Below are 12,976 nucleotides of genomic sequence, written 5' to 3' on the forward strand. Positions count from 1 at the left end.
GTATTGTTTCCAATAAAAAAAAAAAGAGTTATGGTGACATTATTTTCCAACAATAGTAGAATTAGGTAGAACAATTGTGGTTCATCCACACAAGGAAACCCTTTACATACAGCCGTGCATGCTGTGTTGTAGAGGAATACCTCAGGATGTGGAAAAATTCTCATTATACAGTGTGAACTGTTCTTGTGAGTGTATCATAATGCATAATAGATATTTAAAAAGCAAATACATATGTGCATATAAAGAAAAAGATCAAATTAAAATATACTAAGCTTTTAGCAATGCTAATCTCTGAAATGTGGCACTATTGGGTGTTTTGCTTTTCTTTCTACTTTTCTGTATGTTCTAAATTTACTACAAGGATATATTTGGGGATGTGTGGGAAATGACCTCTATTTTACTTTATTATCTAAAAATAGGGTTTCCTTTGAGTAATAGTTGGATAATCTGTCTTTATAAAAACATGTAATTGATTAATTTAACAGAATACAAAAAGGCACAGAGACAGAAACAAAAGCAGCCACGATCTGCCTGCACAGATAAGCTCTGTTGACCACAGTAAACTTTTATAATCAGAAGTCCAAAAGTTACTTTTTAAAAAATTACTTAGAATTGAGGTTGGCCAAAGCTACTTGTGCATTTGTGCCAGATACCTGCAGGTGGACTCCCAGAAATCGGGGCTCCCAAGGAGACCTTTCTTAGGGAAAAGTATACTCAGTTCCAATTCTCAAGGGAAGAGTGTGCCTCGGCCCCACAGTGGTTCAAGGCTTTCTGCCTGGGTTCTGCAGAGGTTAAGCATTTCTCAATTCTGCTCCAGCTAAATTTCTCCTTTCTGTTGTAGCTGTTGGGGGCATTTACTCTCCTTTCCCACAGCCTCTTGGACTAAAGGCCTCTCACTCTCTCTGCAAACAGCACCCCACCCTTGTAAAGTCTCTACACTACCCTAGAAAAGATCATGAAATACAGGGAAGGGAGGCAGCAGGGTGCTCAGGGGTCTGCATGCTGCTGCATGTGGGTCCATGGAGGCCCTCCTCATTATTAACTGTCACGTAGTATAGTGCTCTCAAGTGTGGGTATGCCACAGTTTACCTGGCCATTCTTTCTAGTTTATCACAGTTACAGATAGGGTTAGGTCCTGTGAGGGTCCAGTGCATGGGACAATGTGCATTCACAGGTAACCCCCAGGATGAAGCTTCTCCATGAACTTTGTGTCCCCACATGCTCAGCCCCCTGGACAGGGCCTGCCATCCTCCCATCCTAAACTCTTATCTCCATGTGGTCAGCTGACCTGGTCAGGGCTGGTCTGGGTTGTGGCATAGATGGCCAGTTGCCTACCCAATATCTGTTCTCTCTTCTGCCTTAGTAGGAGACTCCAATTTTATTCTGGAGTCAGTGTGCCCAGCCAGCAGGCCACTTATTTCCTAGCCTTCCATGCAGATCGCAATGGCCAGTGGGCAGAGCACAAGCATGTCACGTGGGGTGTAGAGGTAACCCCCATTGAGTAGGTGACCGCTTACAAATGCCCTTTTGCTACTCTTCCCTTCTGTTTCCTGGCTGGAATATGGTTGTGATAGTGGGGGCTCCAGGGTCCTTCTGGATGGAAGGCAATCTTGATGAAACCACACTGCAGAGGCTGGTGGAAGAGAAAGAGCCCCAAGCTGGGTACCTTAGTGATGGCACAGCCGCCATACTAGTCCTAGACTGCCCATGTCCAGACTCCTTTCATAAATGAGGGAAACACTTGCTCTGCCTTGCCCCAAAGCTGTTAAGTCTGTGCCCTGTTACAAGTCTCAGAAAGCGCCCTTCAGAAGCTCACTCAGCTGTTAATGAAATAAGACCACATGGTCCATCCAGGATTGTTCCTGTGTGCACACCTCCCTCCTTCAGGAACCCCAGTGAGCAGAAGTGAGGCTTCAGGGGGAGGACACCTCCAGCTCCCCAGCACTGTCTAGTGAGCATAGTGACAGGAGGGAGAATCTTGTCTGACTGGGGGTCGCAGGGGGAGGGGATGAGAAGACAGCTTCCAAGGGGAGTAAAATACTCATATGCATCTTTATATTCTTCTGTGGTCTCCTTGCCATTTTAATAATATTTTTCAAATGCTAATTTGGTGTAAGTCTTGCTGGTACATGCAGTTCACAGTTACCAACCAAGTAATCTAGGCAGACAGGAGGTTGAGTACTTAAGAGGGGACTTGTCAGACCCTATGAAAGCAACACCACAGCAACCAGAGGCACCATGGCACCCTTCCCTCGTGGCCAAGTCCAGCACAGCTCACAGAGCTGCACCTTGCAGCCCATGGCCTTTGCAAAGCTCTGGAGCTCTGAACTCAGCCCAGACAGCAGTCTCCAGGAGATCATAGGGCCCTGAAAACTTGTCATAGACATGCTGTCACATGGCACCTTTCTGAGTCTGGCACCTTGAATGTCCTGCCCCATGGTATTTCAGGCTTCTGCTCCATAAGCGAGCACCACAGTCTTCTGCACCTGGCAGAAGGAATCCTCTCTGGAGGAATGCGCACACGGAATCCTGCAATCCCAGGGTTTGGGAAAGGACCTTCATGTGTATATGAGTTTGCTAGAGCTGCCACAACAGAGGACCACAGACTGGGTAGCTTCAACAACAGAAATGTATTCTCTCACAATTCTGGAGGCTGGAAATCTGATGTCAAGGTGTCTGCCGGGCTGTTTCCTTCAGAGCAACATGAGGAAAGGGTCTGCTCCTGGCCTATATCCTTGGCTTGTAGATGGCCTTCTTCTCCCTGTCTCTTCTTCTGTGGATGTCTGTGTCCAAGTTTCCCATTTTTATAAACTCACCAGCCATGATAATGTCATCTTAACTTGGTTACCGCAATAAAACCCTATCTCCAAATAAGGTCACATTCTGAGGGAGGTAAGATATGAGTTCTGGGGAGAAATAATTCAACCTTCAACTCCATTCCTCAAGCCTGGGGGGTCACAACAGGAACTATAAAGGTAACATAAATGAGTGATCCCCACATGGATGGGAACTTGTGCCCAAAAACATCAGATAGGCACAGTCTCAGTCCCAGGCAAAGGTTAACTGTTGGGCACCTTCTGTTTGCCCCTCCAGCCCCCGTCCCACCCTTCTCCATTCTATTCTGTGCCCAGCAGGCCAATTTATATGGACTGTATCTGAGGGCTCTCTGGCCCTGTTTCTCTCAGAAGGAAGGTTCAGCCAGTGCTATAGAACACAGCAACCATTGTGTTGCATATTAGAGTCCTCCAAAGAAAAAGAACCAGCAGGATATACACAGATATACATAAGCAGGGATTTATTATAGGGATTGGCTCATACAGTTATGGAGGCCAAGAAGTCCTATGATCTGCCATCTGCAAACTGGAGACCCCAGAAAGATAGTGATGCAATTCAGTCCGAGTCTGAAGGCCTGAGAATGAAGAGAGCCAATGGTGTAAGTTCCAGGCAAAGTCCAAAAGCCAGGCACACCAATATCCAAGGGCAAAAGATGGATGCTCCATCGTACACAGAGAGTGAATTCACTTTCTCTGCCTTTTTGTTCTATTCAACCCCACCTGCACTGGGTGAGAGGTGATATTCTTTACTCAGGATAGTGATTCAAATGTTAATCTGTTTGGAAACACTCTCATTGATGCACCCAAAAATAACCAAAAATAATGTTTTACTAGCTATCAGAGCATCTCTTAGCCCAATCAAGTTGACTCAAAATTAAGCATCACAAGTAGCTATTTAAATTTAATTTCAAATTACTTGAAATTAAAATTTTACATTTCAGTTCCTCTGTCACGCTAGTCACATTTCAAATGCTCGATAGCCACAAGTGATTGCTTGCTATGGTTTTGAGCAGTGCAGATATATAACGTTACCATCATCACAGAAAGTTCTATGGGGCAGCACTGCTTCAGACATGAGAGTCCCAGGAGTAGATACAGAAAGTGAGAGGGGAGTAGACAGGTCTGTTCCCCAGCTTCTTTCCTGCCAGGTTGCCTGAAGCTGGCTGTGATTCTGTTGAGGCCACACCCCTATCAGGGAGCCCTTTCCTACAACTCTCTCTGCCTTGCTGTTGCTACTCCCTCCCTTTGTGCCTTCGGGTGCTCATAGCTCCCCACTGCCCTGGGGTGTAGTAGCATCCCTTGCTGGTTTACTGAAACAGACCAATGCCTTTACCTGAATCTATCCATACACCCTGTCTGCTCAGTTACCTGTTTCTATAACAAGGCCCTACCCTGTTGTATTGCCTAGCAATGTTGTCAAATCTCATTTTGCAAGAAAAGCTGGAAATCTAGATTTTTATATGAAATCTAGGACTTGAACATAGCAACCATCTCAAAAACAGTTTACAAACATTATGTATGCAAAGCAAAACTCATCTACTTCTGAGTGTGGTCCATAATTGGCAACCTAAGCTGGCAGTCACCCACGTGCTTGAGCAAGTTCCCTCCCCAGTGGTTTTAGGATGTCTCATGATGTCCTCTGGGTAACTACCATTTTCCTATCTCTCCTTTTCCCAGTGACTGAAAGGAATATCACTTTCCAATCTCCAGTTGTGAGTTACTCTCTCTGCCTTTCCTTTGTGTGGCAGTTACCTATTATCATAGTGGCTTCAAACACAAACACTTTTTGTCCTACAGTCTCTGTGGGTCAGAAATCACACACAGTTTTGTTGAGTCTGGCTCAGGGCCTCTCATGAGCTGATATCCAGGTGTCAGTCCAGGGCTATGGTCACCTCGAGGTTCTGTTTGGAAGGGTCCACTTCCAGGCTCACTCATGTAGTTGTTGGCAGGATTCTGCTAGGCCGTTGGACCAGGGGCTTTGGTTTCTTGCTGCTGCCCACCAGCATGTGGGCCTCTACCCAGGGAAGCTCACAACATAGCAGATGGTTTTACCAGAGCAACAAGTAGGAAGAGCCAAGCATAGAATGAGAACGTGGTATTATCCCTAATCTTGGAAGTGACAGCCAATCACATTTACTGTATTCTGTTGATTAGAAGAAGTCCCTAGGTCCAGCCGACACTATAGAGAGGGGGATGACACAAGATTGTACAATCTAGGAGGGGATCAGTGAGGATCCTCTCAGAAGGCTTCCTGGGGTGTGTACTCTGCAGCTGAGGAAATAAAACTGGGTTATAATTAAAAATTGGGGTAAGGTAGGACCACAAGAAATCAGGGAACCCCAAGATATCTGTAAGCCAGGCCTGCAAGAAAATAACTTCCAGGATCTTCATAAAATTTCTGTTCTTTCTTACAAGTATCCCTGTCCCTTTGTTCACTCTATTCTCTGCGTAAAATTAATCTCTAGTTCTCAACATACTCTTTGCAAGACCCAACTCAGATGCCTCCTTCTCTGAGAGCCTTCCTTGACCCTGCCAGACAGAAAGGTTGACTCACCTAGTCTCCTCTAACATCACTGACATCAAGCATGTTCACATCCATCATTTCATCTTGCCTCATTTGAGCCTTACAGCTACCTAGTAAATGGCTAAATATTATTATCCCCTTTACATCAAGGAAGACTGAGGCACAGAGATATCAAGACTCAAGATCAAGATTACACAGGTAAGGATACCTGGGTGGTTCAGTCGGTTAAGTGTTCGACTTCGGCTCAGGTCATGATCTCACAGTTCGTGGGTTCGAGCCCCGCATCGGGCTCTGTGCTGACAGCCAGCTCAGAGCCTGTAGCTTTTTTCGGATTCGGTGTCTCCCTCTCTGTCTGACCCTCCCCTGCTCTCTCTCTCTCTCTCTCCCCCTCTCTCTCTCTCAGAAATAAATAAAAACATTTAAAAAAATTTTTTTAAAGATTACACAGGTAGTAAGTAGAAGATTTAGAACTTGAACTAAGGTCTTTAGACTCCAAGATCTGTTTTTTCTGTTCTCACTATAGCATTTAACATATCTGTAGTTTTATTCATTTGTTTATTCAAAAGTAATTTACTGAGGTCATCTGGGCTTTCCTGCACAGAACACTGGCTAGGTCCTCCCCTTCCTTCCACTCTACCCAGATACCTTCCCTTCTTTCTTTGCTTTGCTTAGTTAAGGCAATCCTTCAGGCCCAGTTCAGGTCACTCTTCCTCCATGTAGCCTTCTCTGTCTGACTCCTTCCACCCACAGAGCCCCGGACTTGGAAGTAACTCAGACCAACACTTTCATTTTATCCTGGGAAAGTTATGGTCTCCAAAAGGAACACTGTATGTCACACAGAAGGGCTGTTGTATGCGGAGTACACTCTAGGTGCCCAGCCCAGATCCAGATGTCTTGGGACAGACACATCCAACCCTTGACTGCTGGGAATCCCAGCTTCTGCATACTCCTGATGTACCCTTTGGGGGATCATCCTCAGCTACAGAGAACTTCCTCACCCAAGGTTAAGCCTTTCCCGTAACCAGTGACTGGCTGACGCAGTGATACAAAGACACCTCTTTGCCTCTAACTGGGACAACTCTGAAGGACCACCCTACTCCAGAGCTCCCTATAGGACCAGCTTCATCTCTGCCCCCTCCTGTTTCCCTCACCTCCTTATAGGTATTGTCTCCCAAGAACACTGCCAACAAACCTTCCACACACATTTCTCCAACTCTTTAGGATCCCTGTCTCCTAAAGACACAAATATTATTACTAATCTAAATAAGAATGACAATAAGTTACTTGAGCAATACTGTAAAAAGAGCTAACATTTGTTGAGCGCTAGGACCTCTATTTCTCACATCAACATAAAGGAAAGATTGTATTATTATTCTCATTCTCTAGATAGAGGGGTGAGGCTTTCTGTTGTGGTTTCCACACTTTATAAGTAAATGGTGGGGTTGGGATTTCTGCTCTGGGCTTTGTGGTCTGAAGCCAAGCTCTTAACCACCTCACTGTCACTTGATGATTATTCTATATACATGTCACCTTTCTTAGTGAGCTGTAAGATCTTTGAAGACACATATCAGGGCTTTGGCAGATAGTAGATACTCAGTAAATGCTGGTTGGTAAGTGTCCATTGATGGATGAATGGATAAAGAAGTTGTGGTGTTTATATACAATAGAACGGTACTCAGCTATAAGGAAGAAGGAAATCCTGCCATTTGCAACAATACGGATGGAACTTGAGGGCATTTTGCTAAATGAAGTCAGTCAGACAGAGAAACACAAAGACTGTATAATCTCACTTATATATTAAATGTAAGAAAAGAAAAAAACCAAACCCATAGAAAAGGAAATCAAATTTGTGGTTACCAGAGGTGAGAGTTGTGGGGAGGAAGAATGGGAGGAATGTGGTCAAAGGGAACAAACTTCCAGTTATAGGATAAATAAGTACGAGGAGGTCACGTACAACACAATGACTATAGTTACCACAGTCGTATGGTATATATGAAAATTCTTAGGAGAGTAAATCCTAAGAGCTCTCATCACAAGGAATATTTTTTCTTCTTCTTGCTTCTTCTTTTAATTATGTCTATTAGGTGATGGATGTTAGCTAAATGTACTGTGGTAATAATTTAACAACAAATGTAAGTCAAACCATTGCGCTGTATACTTTAAACTTATACACTGATGTATGTTGATTATATCTCAATAAAACTGGAAAAATTAAAAAAAAACAGAATAAAAAATTTTTAATGCTGGTCAGCTAACTGGCTGGTAGATTGCTTAATAGAAGGGCTTTGTGAACATGTCAAAATCAGGTCAGTAGCACAATGTGCAGGGCCAATCTTCAGGACTTCAAAATTCTGGCTGAGGGTTCCTGCTCTTACACCTACCTCTCTGCTATTTACCTGCAGACATTTAAAGGTCAGGGTGATAATGTTCAGCAGTGAACTTTTCATTTCTACCAGGATCATAGGTATTAAAGAAGCAGGTGTGTGTGTGTGCGTGTGTGTATGTGTGCTCATGCATGTGTAATGGAGGCGGCCAGCTCTGAGTGAAGCAGCTGCTATCACACCCTTTCCTGGGTTTACTCCAGAGTGTCTGTTCTCTCCCAGCAGGTTTGCAGGAAGACAGTGTATTGGGGAATCTTCTATCAAGGGAGCCAGCTGCTTCGGGTCTCTGCAGGAGCTCTAAATCCATGTCTGCTATGTCACCAGGTCTCTGAGTTCCGATAGCCATTAGCTGCCTATAAGCCATCCAATCTGACAGCAAATTTTGATCTTGCTTTAAAGCACTTAATTAATTATTTCAGGCAAGTCTTAACTTCATAACTAGACCAAACTCCTTCTAGCAGGTGGCAGTGACTGCATTGTCTACTCATCATCTACTTGGCCTCCAGCTGGGTGCTGGACACAGGAGAGCTGCTCAAGGGACAGCTGAGGACTGAGGAAGGAATCAGATGCCTATATCCTCAGGGCAGCTCACAAGACACAGCACTGGCCATGGTTCCATGGTCCTTCCTCCAGACCATGGCATGGGGTGGGGAAGGGAAAGAGAACTGCTGCTCCTCAGGAGCATTCCTATTAATGGTGCATTTTTAACAAATATAATGGGATTGTCATGACTAACTGTTAAGAATGTGACAAAAAGACATGAGAAGAAGCAGCATGAACATCACAGTCTGGCCCATCAGATAGGTTGATGTCCTGCCTCTTAGCCCTCCATAGCATTTGTGTCACAGCCCTAGAGTTTGAACTCCTCACTCTGGTCTAAAAGGGTAGCATTTCCAGTCATTTACATGTTACCTACACCTCCTTCCAAAAATAAAACACTATGAAAAAAGAAATAAAAATGAGAAAACTCAAAATCAGGTAGTGGAGACAGACTAGTAACCATACATTAGTGAGTAACAGAGTAAATGCAATGATAAAATGTTCATGCAGTTCTTTGGGCTCTTGAAGAAGGGCACATAACTTGGGTGGAAAAGTCAGGACAAACTTATTGAAGGAAGAGATATCTTGATTGACTCTTAAAAGAAGAGTAGAATTGAGGGCTGCTGTCTTCCACATCATTTAGCTGTCCAAAAAGAAGATCCAAAGAAACACTTTATAAGTCTATTGTGACCTCTTGGGATGTTTAAAGGCTGATACCATATGCTCACAGCAGAAATGGTACATCTCCATATACCCCAAGGGTGGTTAGTTATCAGGGAAATAGTAGGACAGTTACCAGGTTAGTCCAAGCTGGGTGCAGTCAAAGGGGGCATTTGCAGAAATCATTTCTTAATTAGCATCATGGCCTTCCTGCCCATTCCAGATCTCCAGCGATGGGCAAAGCTGGGTAAGGCCTCCCTGGCTTTGATTCCTCAGGTTTATCTTTTAAGCCCCTCATTTCTGTTGGGTGAGATGAAATCTCTAAATTCCAACTTCACAGAGACCCACCAATCCCCTCCCCACCCCTATTCCTTAGCAACCTCTCAGAATAAGTGTTCTTTTAAAAGAGACAAGGTCCTTGCTGACATCTCTCTTTAGAGAGCTCCGTCAAAATCCTGCACTTGCCCAGTGTCCTTTCCTTGGCCACCGGTAACCAAGGAAACAAGATACTATGGTAACACCGGGAGGAGAGAAAGGGAGGCATCCAGAGTCCTTGCTCACTCTCTCTCTCCTTTCTCTTGGAACCAAGGCAGCTAGCTACCAGGGCAGACAGAACATCTGTTCTCAGTTTCCTGGGGGAGAGCACCAGGACACTCGCATGGGTGGCTTAATTGCTGACACTCAGAGCTTCCTCTTCCCCAACTTGAAGACTGGTGCCCCAGGGCCCCCCAAAACTATGTGCTTTCCCAGGCCTGAGGCTCAGCTCTGTCTAGAATTTATAATATAATGCCAAAAATACCAGATGTAAGGGATGCATAGATGTTTATCCAAGTGAGTGAACAAGATACAGATTGGGATCATGTATAAGCAAAACCTTAAACATAATTGAAATTATGATGTATGACAAAATTACCAAGTGTTGCACAATCTTTAACAGTGTTGGATTTATCTCTTGATTTTGCCCTGCTTTTCTGCTTCCAACCTTCTGCCTCCTTGTTCAGTGCCTCCCACCCCACCATCTCTATCTCTGCTTCTCAGATGCCCTACCCCTGTATTTTTCTCTGCTTACCTGCCTCTCTCTCTGAGGCTGCTTTCCTGCTTCTTTCTGTCTCGCTCTCCCCCCTCCTTCCTCCTGACCTGCAGTTCACCTGTCACTCTCAAGATGGAGTAGCTTAAAGAGAAAGTTTCCCTGTGTTCTGGTGCCGGCTCAATCCCTGCCAGTCCACTCCATATAGAGCACTGTGTTTACTTTTGGCGACCTCACCGTGGACAGGCCTGATGTTGAGCACCTTCGGGTGAGGCTTGAAGAAGGCTCACACAGTACAAACTGTAACATGTGCAATGATGTCATAAACAATCCCGATCCTCAGGGGCATAAACAGTGCAGTCCTTAGGGGCAATAGAGAAACCTACCTTTTTGTCTCTAATCTTTTGCTGATTGAATCTTCTGTTATAACCTTAAGAATTCTCCATAGAGTTTTAAAATCTTTTCTTCTGATTATTATGTTCAATCCTGCTCCACAGGAACTGCCTGTTCTAATTTTTCAGCACTGACTCTCTCCTCAGAACAGTGGTGTCTGAGCTGTTTTGATCACACACCCCTATCGATCAAAATGTAGACTTACCAGTATAAGTGCACATGTGTATTTATAAAGCACATACATGTACTACTATACTAATATTTTATACATGAGAAATATCCACAAAAGGGGGGATTTAAAAGGAAGTGATATATCTAAAAGGAAGTAATATGTTATATCTTCTTTGGCCACCCTAAGGGACTGCCTGTATGCCCCATGTTGCCTACTCAGTCCCTTTTGATGACTGACAACCTTGCTTTGTCTCTCATGTCAGTGGTTTAGGGTCAGAGAACCTAGGGAAGATTGCTGGAGGACTAGAACATGATAGAATTTCTTTGTCAGGGAGGGTATTCATTTCCTGGGGCTGCCATAACAAAGGACCACACTGGGTGGCTATAACAACAGAAATGCTGTGTCTCATGGTTCTGGAGGCTGGAAGTCTGAGGTCAAGGTGTGGAAAGGTTTGGTTCCCTCTGATGGCTGAGAGGGAGAACTGTTCCATGCCTCTTTCCCAGCTTTTGGCGGTTTGCAGGCCAGTTTTGGCATTCCCTGCCTTGTGGGTGCATCACCCTGAATGCCTCCCATCCCCACATGATATTTTCTCTGGGTATATGCCTGTCTTTATGTCCAAATCTCCCTTTTTTATAAGGATGCAGGAATACAGGAAGAGAGCCTACCTTAATGATCTCCTCTTAACCTGATGATCCTGACTTACGCATCTTATTTCCAAATAAGCTTATTGTTGTAGAATAAATTATGTACTTCTGAAAACCTACATGTTGAAACACTAACTCCCAACATGACTGTACTGGAGATATGGCCTTTAAATAGGTAAGGTTAAGCGAGGCTATGACTAGTCAGGCACTCGTCCAGTATGACTGGTGTCCTCACAAGAAGAGGAAGAGACTCCAGGAATGCAAATACTGAGGAAAGGCCATGTGAGGACACAGTGAGAAGGTGGTCACCTGCAAGCCAAAGAGAGAAGCCTCAGAAGGAACCAGCTCTGCTAACCCCTTGATCTTGGACTTATAGCCTCCAGAACCAGGAGAATAAATTTCTCTTATTTAGACCTGCCTGTCTGTGCTATTTCATTACATCAGCACTAGCAGACTAACACAGGCACAGTGAGGAGGGGGACACAATTTAATCCATGACAAGGGACTAATGGTAAATGGGATAACAAGCCAGGGCCTTTACAGTGAATTGTGGGCATGAAGCTTCTCTAGGGTGGGCAAGTTGGGACAGCCATGAGAAGCAGGAAAGAACCCTCTTTGCCAAGCTGCCTTCTACCAGTGGGCAGGAAGGCCTTTCTCTGAGAGTTGAGATCACCAGGCTGCAAGTCTACTCACGGGCATGGGGCTCCGGTCAGCCACTAGTTCTGCAAAAGTCTCCATTCACCAAAGCAGCCTCATGCTGTCTTCTATTCTGAGGTTCCCAACACAGTTTATAGCTGTTATTTGTAGAAGACACCGTGCTCTGAAAATCTGTAAAGTCTGCGTTTAAAACAGCAACATGGCCAGGCTGCTCTTAGAAGAACAAGGACACACCCTCCCAACTCCTGATTGAAAGGAAGCCAGATCGTGGTGTTTGTTTCCTAAACAAGAATTGAACGTTTGTCACTTGTGCTATTTAATTATGACCCAAGAGGTTTGCTAACATGCACATTTTGTCTGTGGTGCCTGTTTAATTTTGGTATTAAAGACACGGTCTCTACTAGTTACCAAATAACAAGTGTTTAAGCCTCAATAAATAACATTTTTAATAATAACATTCTGAAATGCATAGATCACATCTCCCTGTTCATTCTCTAAGAAAAACATTTTAATTATCTATTGACACATATTGCACATGGAACAACCTTCTTTTTAAAAGATAAATGGGTTATAGGCGAGTCGGGTTAATTAAAAGCCAGTGGAGTATTACAAGTGTATTTACGGGGGAATATGCACTGTAGGAGGGGGATGGTTCTTACACAGTTGTCAGAATTCTGTAAATGTATTGTTTAATAACCACTCGGCACTTAATTATAGTGAGATGGTGAGAGCTTAAATCTAAACTAAGCGTGCATTCCAGTTATCTCTTCTAAATGGCTTCTCCTCTGTGTCAGATTCTCTAGGTAAGAGTGAGCCAAGGCACGAGCTGATGATCTGGGCGATTGCAGACCGGAAGCTTCCCAGGACCACGGGCCTGTCATGAACAAGTGCTTGTTGTGATCCTGAACACCAAGAGGAACATTTCAGATTCAGCTCCTGAGGCAAAACCAGTTCTGAGGAACATTTAGAAGTTGAAGTGCAAAGTCCTTATCATGCCACTCAAGGGCTTTCACCATCGAGCCCCTACCAGCTTTTCAACCCCCACACTACTCACCTCTAACCTTAAACTCCAGTGTGTGTCTTACCAGCTCCACTTCCCCCATAGAGAACAGCTGTTCTCTCAGCTTGATCCCATGGGAAGGAT

General features: G+C 44.4%; 1 long non-coding RNA gene across 1 annotated transcript; it reads right to left on the reverse strand.

Moving 5' to 3' along the window:
- Positions 1 to 3,278: 3,278 nt before the first annotated feature.
- Positions 3,279 to 10,222, reverse strand: LOC144221037 (uncharacterized). The gene is made up of 2 exons (XR_013331931.1): positions 10,009 to 10,222; positions 3,279 to 3,409 (listed from the first exon to the last, which is right to left on the reverse strand). It is a non-coding gene; the product is annotated as an uncharacterized LOC144221037 (long non-coding RNA).
- Positions 10,223 to 12,976: the final 2,754 nt, after the last annotated feature.

This window comes from Crocuta crocuta, unplaced genomic scaffold (assembly GCF_008692635.1).
Source record: "Crocuta crocuta isolate KB4526 unplaced genomic scaffold, BGI_CrCroc_1.0 scaffold124, whole genome shotgun sequence".
In the NCBI taxonomy this organism is placed as follows: domain Eukaryota; kingdom Metazoa; phylum Chordata; class Mammalia; order Carnivora; family Hyaenidae; genus Crocuta; species Crocuta crocuta.